The sequence below is a fragment of the Rattus rattus genome, chromosome 3 (assembly GCF_011064425.1).
Source record: "Rattus rattus isolate New Zealand chromosome 3, Rrattus_CSIRO_v1, whole genome shotgun sequence".
Lineage (NCBI taxonomy): Eukaryota > Metazoa > Chordata > Mammalia > Rodentia > Muridae > Rattus > Rattus rattus.
Genome location: NC_046156.1, coordinates 60,954,667 through 60,966,343, shown reverse-complemented (window position 1 = coordinate 60,966,343; position 11,677 = coordinate 60,954,667). Strand labels below are relative to the sequence as shown.

Below are 11,677 nucleotides of genomic sequence, written 5' to 3'. Positions count from 1 at the left end.
GGGTTTCTACAAGAAACAACACCAATTTAATGGGCAGAATATCTATACAGTTGCTTTCAGAAACGGTGCAGACAGATGTAGCTATCAAATGTGCTGAGGAGCACGGGCCTGCAGACTCAGCTTTATTGTCCTCCAGACACTGCTAGCGGAAGAAGGAAGCCGACCCTTTAATTGGCCCCACTTTATGGAATAAGAATGGGGACACACAACTGAAGTGCAAGACTGCACAGGGCAGGACAGATTTACAAGCCAGAAAGCAGGTCAGGTCGGACCAGGCCAGATTAGACCCTAGCTTTCTTTTTTTTGTTTTTTGTGCATTTTTGATTTCATAATGAAAAGGTGAGAGAGGAAAGACAGGGTGGGAGAAGGCAGGAACCACGGAGATGTACAGAAGATCGTAACGGGAGTTTTTGTCAACATCGGTCTGACAGCTGAATCTAGAGCTTTAATGAGATCAGAGAATAGAAAACAGATTTTAGCATGAAGACTAAAAAGGCTTCAAAAGTGCTAATGTGTGTTTTCAGGTAGTAGGAGTGGCTTAGAGATCTCAGGGGCTTTAGCAATAAAAGGGAAAATAAAATAGAATTTCATCAAAATTCTGGTTTGTAAAAAAAAAAAAATATCTTGCAAGTATTGCTGGGAGCTGTATCACATTTTTGTAATTCAAGCAACTTGGGGGTGGAGGAGGACTGAGAGCTTCAAGCCAGCCTGGAGGAGAGAAAGTCTGTCTCAAAAAAGAAAGGGCAGGAAAAATACCCTTTTCACTCCAGCACTGGGGCAGGTGGATCTCTGTGACTTACTTTAAGGCAAGCCTCATCCACACAGTGAGTTCTAGATCAGCCTCAGTCACATGGTGATAGTTGGTCAAATAAAAAGAAATATAACAAAACAAAAACCTCCGATCTGTAGCCTGCAGTCACCTTCCTAGAAAAGCCGCTTCGTCTATAAAACCCAGACATTATGGTAGGCAAGTCATTTTTATGTGTGGTGTGAACACTGTCAGTTTGTACATTTAGTTTCTTAAAAGTACTACTTCACGGCCAAAACAATCTGGAGCAAAAAGACCAAGGGGGTGGGGATGGGGGGCTGTTCCAGACCTTAGATATTTTACAGAGCCGTAGTAATAAACAGTAATAAACAGTGTTACAGAGACACCAAGACAGACGGGTACACCAGTGGGACAAAATCAAAGACCCAAACGTGAGGATGAGTAACTTCAGCCATCTAAAACATACGATGGGGAGAAGAAAGCATCTTCAACAAATGGTGCTGTGAAAACGGGGTGTTAGCTGCTGAAGTAACATCAGGCCAGGGCAGTGCACTGTTCTCTTGAGAACAGGAGATGTTTGTTCAATTCCAACAAGTACTTCCTGGGCGGGGAGACATGTTCTCTGTTTGCATTTCTCTTCCGGGAAAAGGTTCAATTATAAAAAAGCTGTTCTTTGTCCAGTAAGAGAGAAGCAAGTATTAGCAGATTGTTCTTTTACACACTCTGTGTTTGTGATCAGAGCTGTAACAGTGAAAGACAGCTAAGAATGAAGACTTTACACTGTGCTTCCCGCATATGCTGAGTCCTTGGCTGTCCCTCACCGTGGTCTCCTTGACTTTCACATCTGGTTCCTAAATTTGGAGCTCAAGGAATGTCACACAGCTTTAAAAGACATCTTAAACTGAAAGCGAAATAGAAACTGTGAACATTAACACCAAAGAAATGGGGAATTCCATCAGCCAAAGAGCTACACACAATTGCTCAAAGCCTTGCTCAAGGGAGACAGGGTATGTGTAATGAAACCTTTTCACAACTGTTTAGACAAATTAAGAAGCATTGCTTCTGCTTCCACTCAGAAGGGAGGAGTACTTTAATTTATAAGATACGGATGCAAATAATGGACTTTAAAAGGAGCTCATCCAAGAGGGGGAAATATTCCCGTTGCTGTTTGGTCCCTCGCACTTTAATTTCCGATGCTTTAAAACCTTTACACACTGGTTCTGGGAGCTCATCCAGTTACGCCATGACCGACAGTAAGCCAGAGAAGAAAAAGGCTATGAAAATAAAAGACAAAAATAAATCCAGGTATCCACCACCACTGAGACAGACCTCTACCTAAACTCAGCAAGAATGTTAAATCTCAGAGCAATTTAAATCCTGATATTTTATATGAAAAAGAGAAGGAAGAGGCATAAAGGGAAAAAAAAAAAAAACCCTCTAAGCTGGGTTGTGGTTACACACACCTTTGACCTCAGCACGTGGGAAGCAGAGGCAAGTAGATCTCTGAATTTGAGGCTATTCTGGTCTACAGAGGGAGTTCCAGGACAGAAGAGATTGTTATCACCAAAAGTCAGTATAAAAAATAATAAAGAAAACTTTAAAATTAGCTATTTTAAACGTGAGGATCCAGTCGATGTGGTTCCAGCATTTGATGATGGACCTTCTACATATGATCTCAAGTTTTCTAAGCCTTTTAATAATAAAAATAAAAGGACCAAGATGAGGCTCCAAGAAGACAGGATTTTCAAAACGCCTATAGATAATATTCCATAGGTAATTTATTTCAATTCCCTGTAATTGGACCTAATGATGAATTCCCACAAGAAGGTCTCAGTTTTACTCATATTCCTATTACCTTTAAGGCAGTAAAATCCCAGCCAGGACTCCCTTGAAATGGTAGATACAGAATGAATTCCACTCATGTTCTTTTTTTCTTTTTTTTTTCGGAGCTGGGGACCGAACCCAGGGCCTTGCACTTGCTAGGCAAGCGCCCTACCACTGAGTTAAATCCCCAACCCCTCCACTCATGTTCAAAGAATTTTACAAGGACTCGCCACTGGTTAATCCCACGTGGTTGGAAAGCTTTTAATGAGGGCCATTGTAAAAACCAGGCTTATTTACAATTCAGAACATGGTGGCAAGATGAAGCTAGCATTGTGGCTAGGAAAAAAAAATCCTATTACTGCAGATCAAATCAGGGGTAGCCCTGTTGACATTCAGGTAGGTGGCTCCCCATACAGTGGCACCCTCAGCTGTGTGTGTGCATGGTGCCCGCCACTGCTTATCTATTATCATTACTGTTTGTGTTTGCTCAGGTGAGGTGAAGCCCACGTGGGACTCCCTCAGACCAGCACTTGTCTTGTCTTGGGTTTGTCTGTATACATTCGGTTGCAGTTCTGTCTTCCAGCTCCCTTCAGAACTTATTCAGTGTTTGTTCCTCTCGTTGGCTCAATGAAGCCTGCTGTTTCAGACCCACAAAATCTCTTATCTCTGAACTTTCTTTGGTCTCTGTCCACTCGTGCCTCTCCCTCTGGTCCTTTGACTCAGTTCTGCAGGAAGTCAGATGTCTTTCGCGCGTGGATAACGTCCACTTTTGCTGTTTCACCTTGTTAAAAGCTGGCTCTGAAGTTGGGTTATGATCCACCGTCTCCTAATCCAAGCATTCCTGGTTAAAGTGTCTTTAAATCTCTGTCAAGGGCCATTTGACTCTAGGACAGAAAGAGAGAAGAAAACAGAACAGCCCAGAAAAAGACACTATGTGCTTTAAGACAATTCAAAAGTAGATAATTCCCAATAGAAATTACTGTTGCTTGTCTAGAACTCCTGTTCTTGGCATTAAATCTCTAAAACCTTGGCTAAAATTTAAACTTACTTCAAGATTTGTAAGTTTCTCGGATATAGTTAAAAAATCTGTAACAAGTCAACCTAAAACTTCTTAGTCCTATGAAACCCTCTGCTTGTCATTGTATCTCCTGTTGAAACTAAGAAGGCACCAACAAGATCTTTATTAACAAAAATTGGCAGATAGCTTCAAGTGATTTCATAACAAAAATTAATAATTGGTGTTCAAAAACCAAGAGTGTGCAGTTTTAAAACTTAAAGATGTTTTTAATCAATCCCATTATTAAGCAAGAACCTCTTGATCAAACACTAACTTTATGACTGATGCTAATACATTTGAAATTGCTGGATACTTTGATAAAAAGAAAGGCATTTCTTTTCTGTTCAAAAGATCAAATTGACAGCTATATTTATGGTCTTGTCAGATGTCCCCCAACCTTTAAACATTGTTACAGACTCACAATATGCATCATATACTGTTCAGCATATTTACACCAGTTCCCTTAGTACAAAATTATTTTTTTTATTGTCCCAGTTACAATCGCTATTAATTCATCACATTAATTAACTTTTCATTACACATATCAGAGCACAGGCCAATCTCACTGGCCCTGTGGTCAATGCTAATCAACTCACAGATTCTTTAATGGATATACATCGATTATATCCTTGTACACTTTTACCCGAGGCTATTAAATTTCCATTCAGATACACGTGCTAACTGGAGAGCCTTAAAAATAAAAATTTCCTTTAGTGCTAAAAAATGCCAAAACCTAATAACTTCACATTAGGAACTTTTCAAACTTTTCATAGGCCTTGTCTGTCTTCTGGTAACAACCGCAGAGGTTAATATACGGAGAGAGGTCTGGCTACAGACACAATGCACACTAAAGCTTTTGCTAAGTTGCGATATGTACCTCACTCTGGGCCACTGCACTAAGTAATGAAAAGGTCTCATCAGTTAGATTACAGTTAAAAGAAACTTTAAAGTCATGGGTATTCCAGTACTGTTCCAGTTTGTATGTCACACACACACACACACACACACACACACACACACACACACACACACACACACACACACACACACACACAGAGCTACTAAAAGCTGGGTGGTGATAGAATATCTCCTTAATCCCAGCACTCAGGAGGCAAAGGCAGGAGGATCTCTGAGTTCAAGGACAGCCTGAACTACAGAGTGAGTTCCAGGACAGCCAGGGCTGCAGAGAAACCCTATCTCAGAGGGAGAGAGAGAAAGAGAGAGAGAGAGGGAGAGAGGTTTACAATGTTAAACATATTACTTGAGGATTCTCAAGGACAGGACATCATTGAAAGATCTAACAAAACATTAAAGGAAATGTTAATTAAACAAAAAGGGAGCAAGACAGCCCGTAAGCCTAGAAATGTCATATTAGACTCATTATTTACTTTAAATGTTTGAATTGTAAAGACAATGATTTTACACCAGCTGAAATTCATTGGCAATCTATTATTGAAGAAAGTATTAAGGGAAAAATACTACAACCTATCTGATATAAAGAGGAAGACTCTCTGCAATGGAAAAAGAGAATTTTATAAACCAGGGGAAAGGGGGGTTGGGGATTTAGCTCAGTGGTAGAGCGCTTGCCTAGGAAGCGCAAGGCCCTGGGTTCGGTCCCCAGCTCCAAAAAAAAAAAAAACCAGGGGAAAGGGTGTGCTTATGTTTCTACAGAGACAGAAGATCATTGGTTTCCAGAAAGACTGCAGAAACTGAGAGGCAAGCCAGCAACCCTGGGTTGACTCTGACCTGTCTATTGAACAAATGGCTCTTCTGACTTTGGGTCAGACAGCCAAGCAACTGCAAAACCATTGCCTTAGTGGCCTTCCAAATGCTATGACCCTTTAATGGGTTCCTCATTGTGGTAGCCTCCAACCACAAATTATTTTTTCCACTTCATAACTAGAACTTTGATACTCTTGTGAATCATAATGTAAATGTCTGACATGTGACCCTGTGGGGTCGTGACCACTCAGGTTGAGAACCCCCATCCCACACAGTGATTTGTACCTCTCCTACTCGGCGGGCAGCTTTTGGCAAATGAAGGAGGAGAGATGGCGCCTTACCTGGGGCCAAATAAAATACCTGCAACCTTGTTCTTGGCTATCTTAGCAATCACCACTGCTGAAGTGAGGCAAAGAATTTTTCTTACTGAACTTATATTCCTATCCATCTCTCCCTTAAATTGGGGGAGGGCTAGGACCCCACTATTTCAGTTGATACTAATGACTGTAACTGGATTCCAGGACCCTGTCTGTGACAGTAGTGGGTTTTTGTTCCCCAATGAACAGGGTTTAAATCTGGATTCGTCTTATACAGTAGGAGTGGAAGCACTTGCTGTGTGTATTGGGCATGAGTTCACTGTTTGAAAGTCTTATCTAAAGAATGATTGCCTACTATGCGTAATGCAACAAAGAAGGGAGGGAAGGAGAACCCTCCGACTCGGCAGTGGAAGGCCTTTGAGGGACTATTACGAATGCTCCTCTCATTCCAGCTCATTTTCCACCTCCCACACTCCCGTTGTCTCGGAGTGAAGTGACCAGAAACCCTGGGAACAATAAAGAGGGCCAGAAGTGGGGGTCCTTATTACTACTTCCTGGTTGTGTCATAGGTTGGAGTCCTGTGGCTTCTGCTCTCACCAAACAGAAAGGCAAAAGAATTATGATGGTTTCATAATATTAACACCATTGCCAACCACAGTAATGGGCCTGCAGGTGCGACATGGAGGTGAGACCTCACTCCTAAGGCTCAGGGAATGCTGTGGAAGAGGGGGTTTGAAAGATCGTGTGAGCCAGGGAGTGTGCCGTGAGATTGTGTCGCCTAGAAATGTCAGAAGGTAGACCCATAGTGTCTCACCAACATGACTGCACCACCATGAGCTGAGCGAGTACAATACACATGCCAAAGTGGACAGGAAAGCTCGAGAGACTTCAACCCTACACAAAGAACTACAGGCAACTAAGGAATGCTGGGTCCCGGGGTCCTTTCCCAGAGAAGAGTGACAAATGTCAGCCCTGAAAACATACATACGAGTAACATTATACAGAAACGAGCAGGTTGTACTTATGTGTTTAGAAGCATACATACATATGCAATACACGTGTATATGTGTCCATAACAACAATTTTTTTTAATTTCCATAAATTTGAAAGAGAGTTAGAAGGGGGTATATGGGAAAGTTTGGAGAGGAAAATGATGAAACTTCATGATAATCTCGACAAAAAATGTTTAAAAGAAAAAGAAAAAAGTACTGATTCAATGAGTTCTATTGGGGCTCCCTGGGTGTTCGCTTGGCTTAGGTCCTACTTCGCAGAGCCGACTGGCTGACCTGTCACCGGCGGGGCGGAGGTTCTGATTCTGGGAGCAGTTCGGATGTTCAGGTTTCAGTAGGATGGACTCAAAACACAGGCATCAAAGGACAAGAACAATTGTATTTCCCGCTCTAAATACTCCAAATTTTCAAGGCAGTGTAACTAACCCAGGAATTTTGCGAGGGCTATTGGCTAGTCGAGCAACTCACTCTCCTTGAGAATGCAGCTACTTGTGTGCCTGTGTCTCTGTGGCGCAATCGGTTAGCGCGTTCGGCTGTTAACCGAGAGGTTGGTGGTTCAAGCCCACCCAGGGACGTCTCGTGGCTTTTATTGTGTATCAAAGGCTGTTTTCTCTACAATAAGACATTCTTATGGTCTCTTATCCTAACCAAAACAAACAAACAAACAAACAAAAAGTTCTAGGGAATTTGAGAAGCCAGTAGTTCGGAGCAGGTGGACCAAGAACAACTTTCTGTACGAAAGTTGTTTTGTTTTAGTCAACTGTAAAGTGAGAATAATAATACGTACTACATTATCCACAGGACACACTGGCTTTGATAACTGCTCCATTCCATAATGCTACCAGGAAAGGCAAGGTTCATCATTTTCGTTCTTGCTTACTATTCCTGAGCCCTAGGTTGATGCGATGCCCCGCCCCGCCCCGCCCCGCCCCGCCCCGCCCTGCGACAGGTCAGCCACCTGGCTCTGCACAGGTGGGACCTAGGTCAAACTAATACCCAGGGAGCCCCAATAGAACTCATTGAATCGGTGAAATTTTTTTTCCTTTTAAACCCCCTCCTGATCCCTGGAGAGTTACTGCAAGACTTGGTAAGAGGCTGAGATGTGGGTTGCTAATGCAGAACAGGAGCCAGCACCTGTGTCAAACAGCTCATCACTGTTGTCAGGAAAATCCACCAGCCGCTGTCTCCCGTAGCATCTATGCTAACCTGCAAATCCTTTTTTAAGAGTCTAGGGACTCCGAGTTTCTTCCTCCGTTGTACCATTATTTATTCCTGTACATGTTGTATTTAAAATTAAGCTCTCTCCATGCTTCTTTTGCTCACACACTGTGCTGCCGCAGACATTCTCCTACAAATATCTTTGCCAGTTGTACAAGTATTTCTAAGAGTCTGAGCCCTAGACTTATAAATGCTATGGCACGGAGATTATCGTGTTTGTACTTCTGAGCAACTGACCTTATAAAATAACGTCCCATAAAGGTGGAACCAATTTATACTCCAATTTATTTTATTAAACCAAAAATGTTTCATACTCCTGATAGTGTGGTAAACTACAGGAACTATAGAAATACATCCAGGAATGGCGTAGCTGTTCTTCTGTGCAGTGGGAGATAAGGACATCAAGTAAGAAGGACATCTCCCTGTCTGGTCGTCAGCTGCATCTCCAAGATAGTTTGCCCAATTGTGATTATTTCTCTGTTGACCTTGTCAACCAGGGATGAGGGGGCCTAGCCAGTGTGACCTCTTGAAGAGCTTTGTGCCAGGCATCTTACCCAACAGGAGAAAATCCTCACTCATTGACCCCGATGTTTGTGCCTCCTCTCTGTCTCCTGTGCGTAACAGGATAGAATTAGTATAGCATGTCCTGTTCTTCAGCATTTTCCAGAAGGATGAAACAGGCTTCTCTTCTAGCTACATGCTGATCGATCAATATTTTTTAAGATATTGACTCACATCATTGTGGCAAATCAAAAGTTAGAGGTGTGAGTTCCAGCAAATGAGTCCCGGGAGAATTTTGGTTTAAGTGCATCTTCTAGGACAAATAATGTAGTATTATAATTATGTTATATAATATATAATAATTATATATGTGTATGTATGTATATATATATAAAAGTGACTCCCCTTTGGGAAGGTCAACCTGTCTTTAATTAAGATCTTCAACTGATTGGATAAAGCCCATTCACATTCTTCTTCACTTAGCATTAACCAATGTAAAAGTTAATCTCATTTAAAATACACTTTTGCCTGGTCTACATAGTGAGTTCAGGGCAGCCAAGACTATGTAAAGGGACCCTGTCTCAGAAACAATTAAGTAAGTAATTTAATTAAACATACCTTTGCCAAAACATCTAGCATCATGTTGGACCAAAAAAATCTTTATACAATGACCTAGACAGGCTGACACATACAATTAGCTATGATATTGTCTTTATGTTATCCCTCAATTGGAGGGAGGGAGTGCTGTTTCTATATGAATTCTCCATTGGAGACAGACAATAGTCAATAGAATTTCACACCTTTTGTCACCCTGTGCAGAAACAGCCCTGCCGAACTCATTCCTTTATCTGTTGGCTTTAGCTATTAGGGTTTGTTTTTATTAACTTTTTTTGAGACGAGGTTTCTTTGTGTAGTCATGACTGTCCTGGAACTCAATCTATAAACCAGGCTGGCCTTAAACTCAGAGATCCTCCTGCATCTGCCTCCTGAGTGCTGGGATCAAAGGTGTGCACTGCCACACACACACCCCCAGCCCTCTTTGGGTTTTCAACACTAAGTGCTGTTATTGGACAATAACTTTTTATCTCTGTCTGTATATTGTAGATTCTTTTTCTTCCATCAGTGGTGTACGTATGGATTTCTGTTTTGATTTTATGAAATGCACATCTATCTTTCTGCTGAGCAGTGACTCTTTCTCTGTTAGGTAACGCATGGCAGCTAAGCCAATCTATGGGTCTGTTTTGACTGGCAGTTGATTTGTTCTGAGGTATTTGTTATGTTTTGGTTTGGGTCCTTCCTGGTATTTGATTCTGCTGCGTAGAAAAGTGGTTCACGTTTTATCTGGTAGTGATAAAATCCTACAGGCCCAGTAGGTGTCAGTATACAGCTATAACACAAATGCTCTCTGTCCACACTCTTCTCCCTCAAGACCTCTAGCTTCAGCACAGCCCTCTATCTGAAAGTGAACTTGGAAAGAACAGTGTCCCTGGCTTGCTTCCAGTACCTACTATGTTAGCACAATGAAGTTCTCAAGTGTTCGGATAGCTTTACAGTAGTGTAAAGTGGGCTGCAGAAATGACAAAATGACAAAGAGAGACTGTGTCATTACATGGCAGAGTCTGCCACAGAGATCCCAGAGGATAAAGTGAGAGCTTCTGGCAACTATGGAAGGAGTGAGGAATTAACAAGCATTTGTGTAATGATTAATTACAATTTGAATGAAGGCTTAATATACAATTAGTTCTCTTAAAGTATCCATTAATTTTAAGCTGTTTTGTTTTGTTGTTGAGGGGATATTAATCAGTCTCTGAGGGAAGACAGCTTGCTTTAAAAAGTTGTTCATGATCTGGGAGACCTATTGCTTCCGGGTTCTTCACAGTGGGGCAGAGGCACTTATCAGTGGAACGGTGTCAGGACAAATGAGTCCATGACATGGAAGCAAAAAAGAGAGGAAGGGAATGGGGCTGAGATCCCAGCATTCCCATTAAGGGGTGGATACCCAATGGCTCATCTCCATTTACCTTCTTCATAACCCAAAGCTGGAGACTGTGTTTTGAAGCAGGGTTTCTCTGTGTACCTCTGGAACTCATATTACCATGCCTGCCTGAAACTAAGACTTTTTTGTCTTAAGATTTATTTATTTCATGTATGTGAGCACACTGTCGCTGTCCTCAGACACACCAGAAGAGGACATCAGATTGCTGGGAACTGAACTCAGGACCTCTGGAAGAGTAGTCAGTGCTCTTAACCTGAGCCATCTCTCCAGCCCAAAACTAAGACTTTTTTTTTTTTTAACACAGAGCCTCTGAGAGACACTTAAGATTCAAACCACCATGAGTAATCAAATGACTTTCTGATGATCACAGAATCGTAGCCACCTGGACCAGGGACATAGCCACCTGGGCATTCTAATTTCTAAAGTAGAAAGTAGTTTCTCTTTCTTGCTATGCCGAGGATAAAATCCAGAGCTTTGTACTTAACCAGCAAGTACCCTGTGGTGGTTTGAATGGTTATGCCCCCATAGACTCGTGTGTTTGAATGCTTGGTCCATAGGGAGTGGCACTATTAGGATGGGTGACCTCATTGGAGTAGGTGTGGCCTTGTTGGAGGAAGGGTGTCACTGTGGAGGTGGGCTTTGAGATCTTATATATGGTAAAGCTCTACCCAGTGTGGCACGCAGTCTCCTTCTGCTGTCTGTGGATCAAGACATAGAAAACTCTTGGCTCCTTCTCCAGCACCATGTCTGTCTGCACGCTGCCACACTTCCTACCATGATGATAATGAACTGAACCTCTCAAACTGTAAGCCAGCCCCAATTAAATGTTGCTATGCTCATGATGTCTTTTCATGGAAATGAAAACCTTAACTAAGACATACCCTACCCACCCTCAGCCCTTAAATTTTTTTTTTTTAAAATCTGGAGTCCAAGCAACCTCAAACCCATAATCTTCCTGCCCCTGCTTCCAGAGTGCTGGGATTAGAGCGTGCACCGCCAGGCTTGGTTTCTTTTCAGAACCTAACATGGGCTGGCTGGTCCACTTTCTACCGTGTCTGATAAATGGGCTGAGTTGCCAGTCTTCTGCCACGACTCCACCAGCACCCTGCCCATCTGGTCCCAGCTCTTCTGTATGTGTGTCTGCCCCTTCTTTGGTCCCAAAGCTGTGCTGGTTGCAGCAGTGGACCAGGCTGACCTCAAACCCACAGGGATCTGCATGCTTCTGCCTCTTGAGTGCTGGGAAGACCTGAGCCACCACACGCA

General features: G+C 42.4%; 1 non-coding gene across 1 annotated transcript; it reads left to right on the top strand.

The window, feature by feature from the left end:
• Nucleotides 1-7,200: 7,200 nt before the first annotated feature.
• On the top strand, nucleotides 7,201-7,274 carry Trnan-guu. Its single transcript has one exon. It is a non-coding gene; the product is annotated as a tRNA-Asn (tRNA).
• The last annotated feature ends 4,403 nt before the right edge of the window (nucleotides 7,275-11,677 follow it).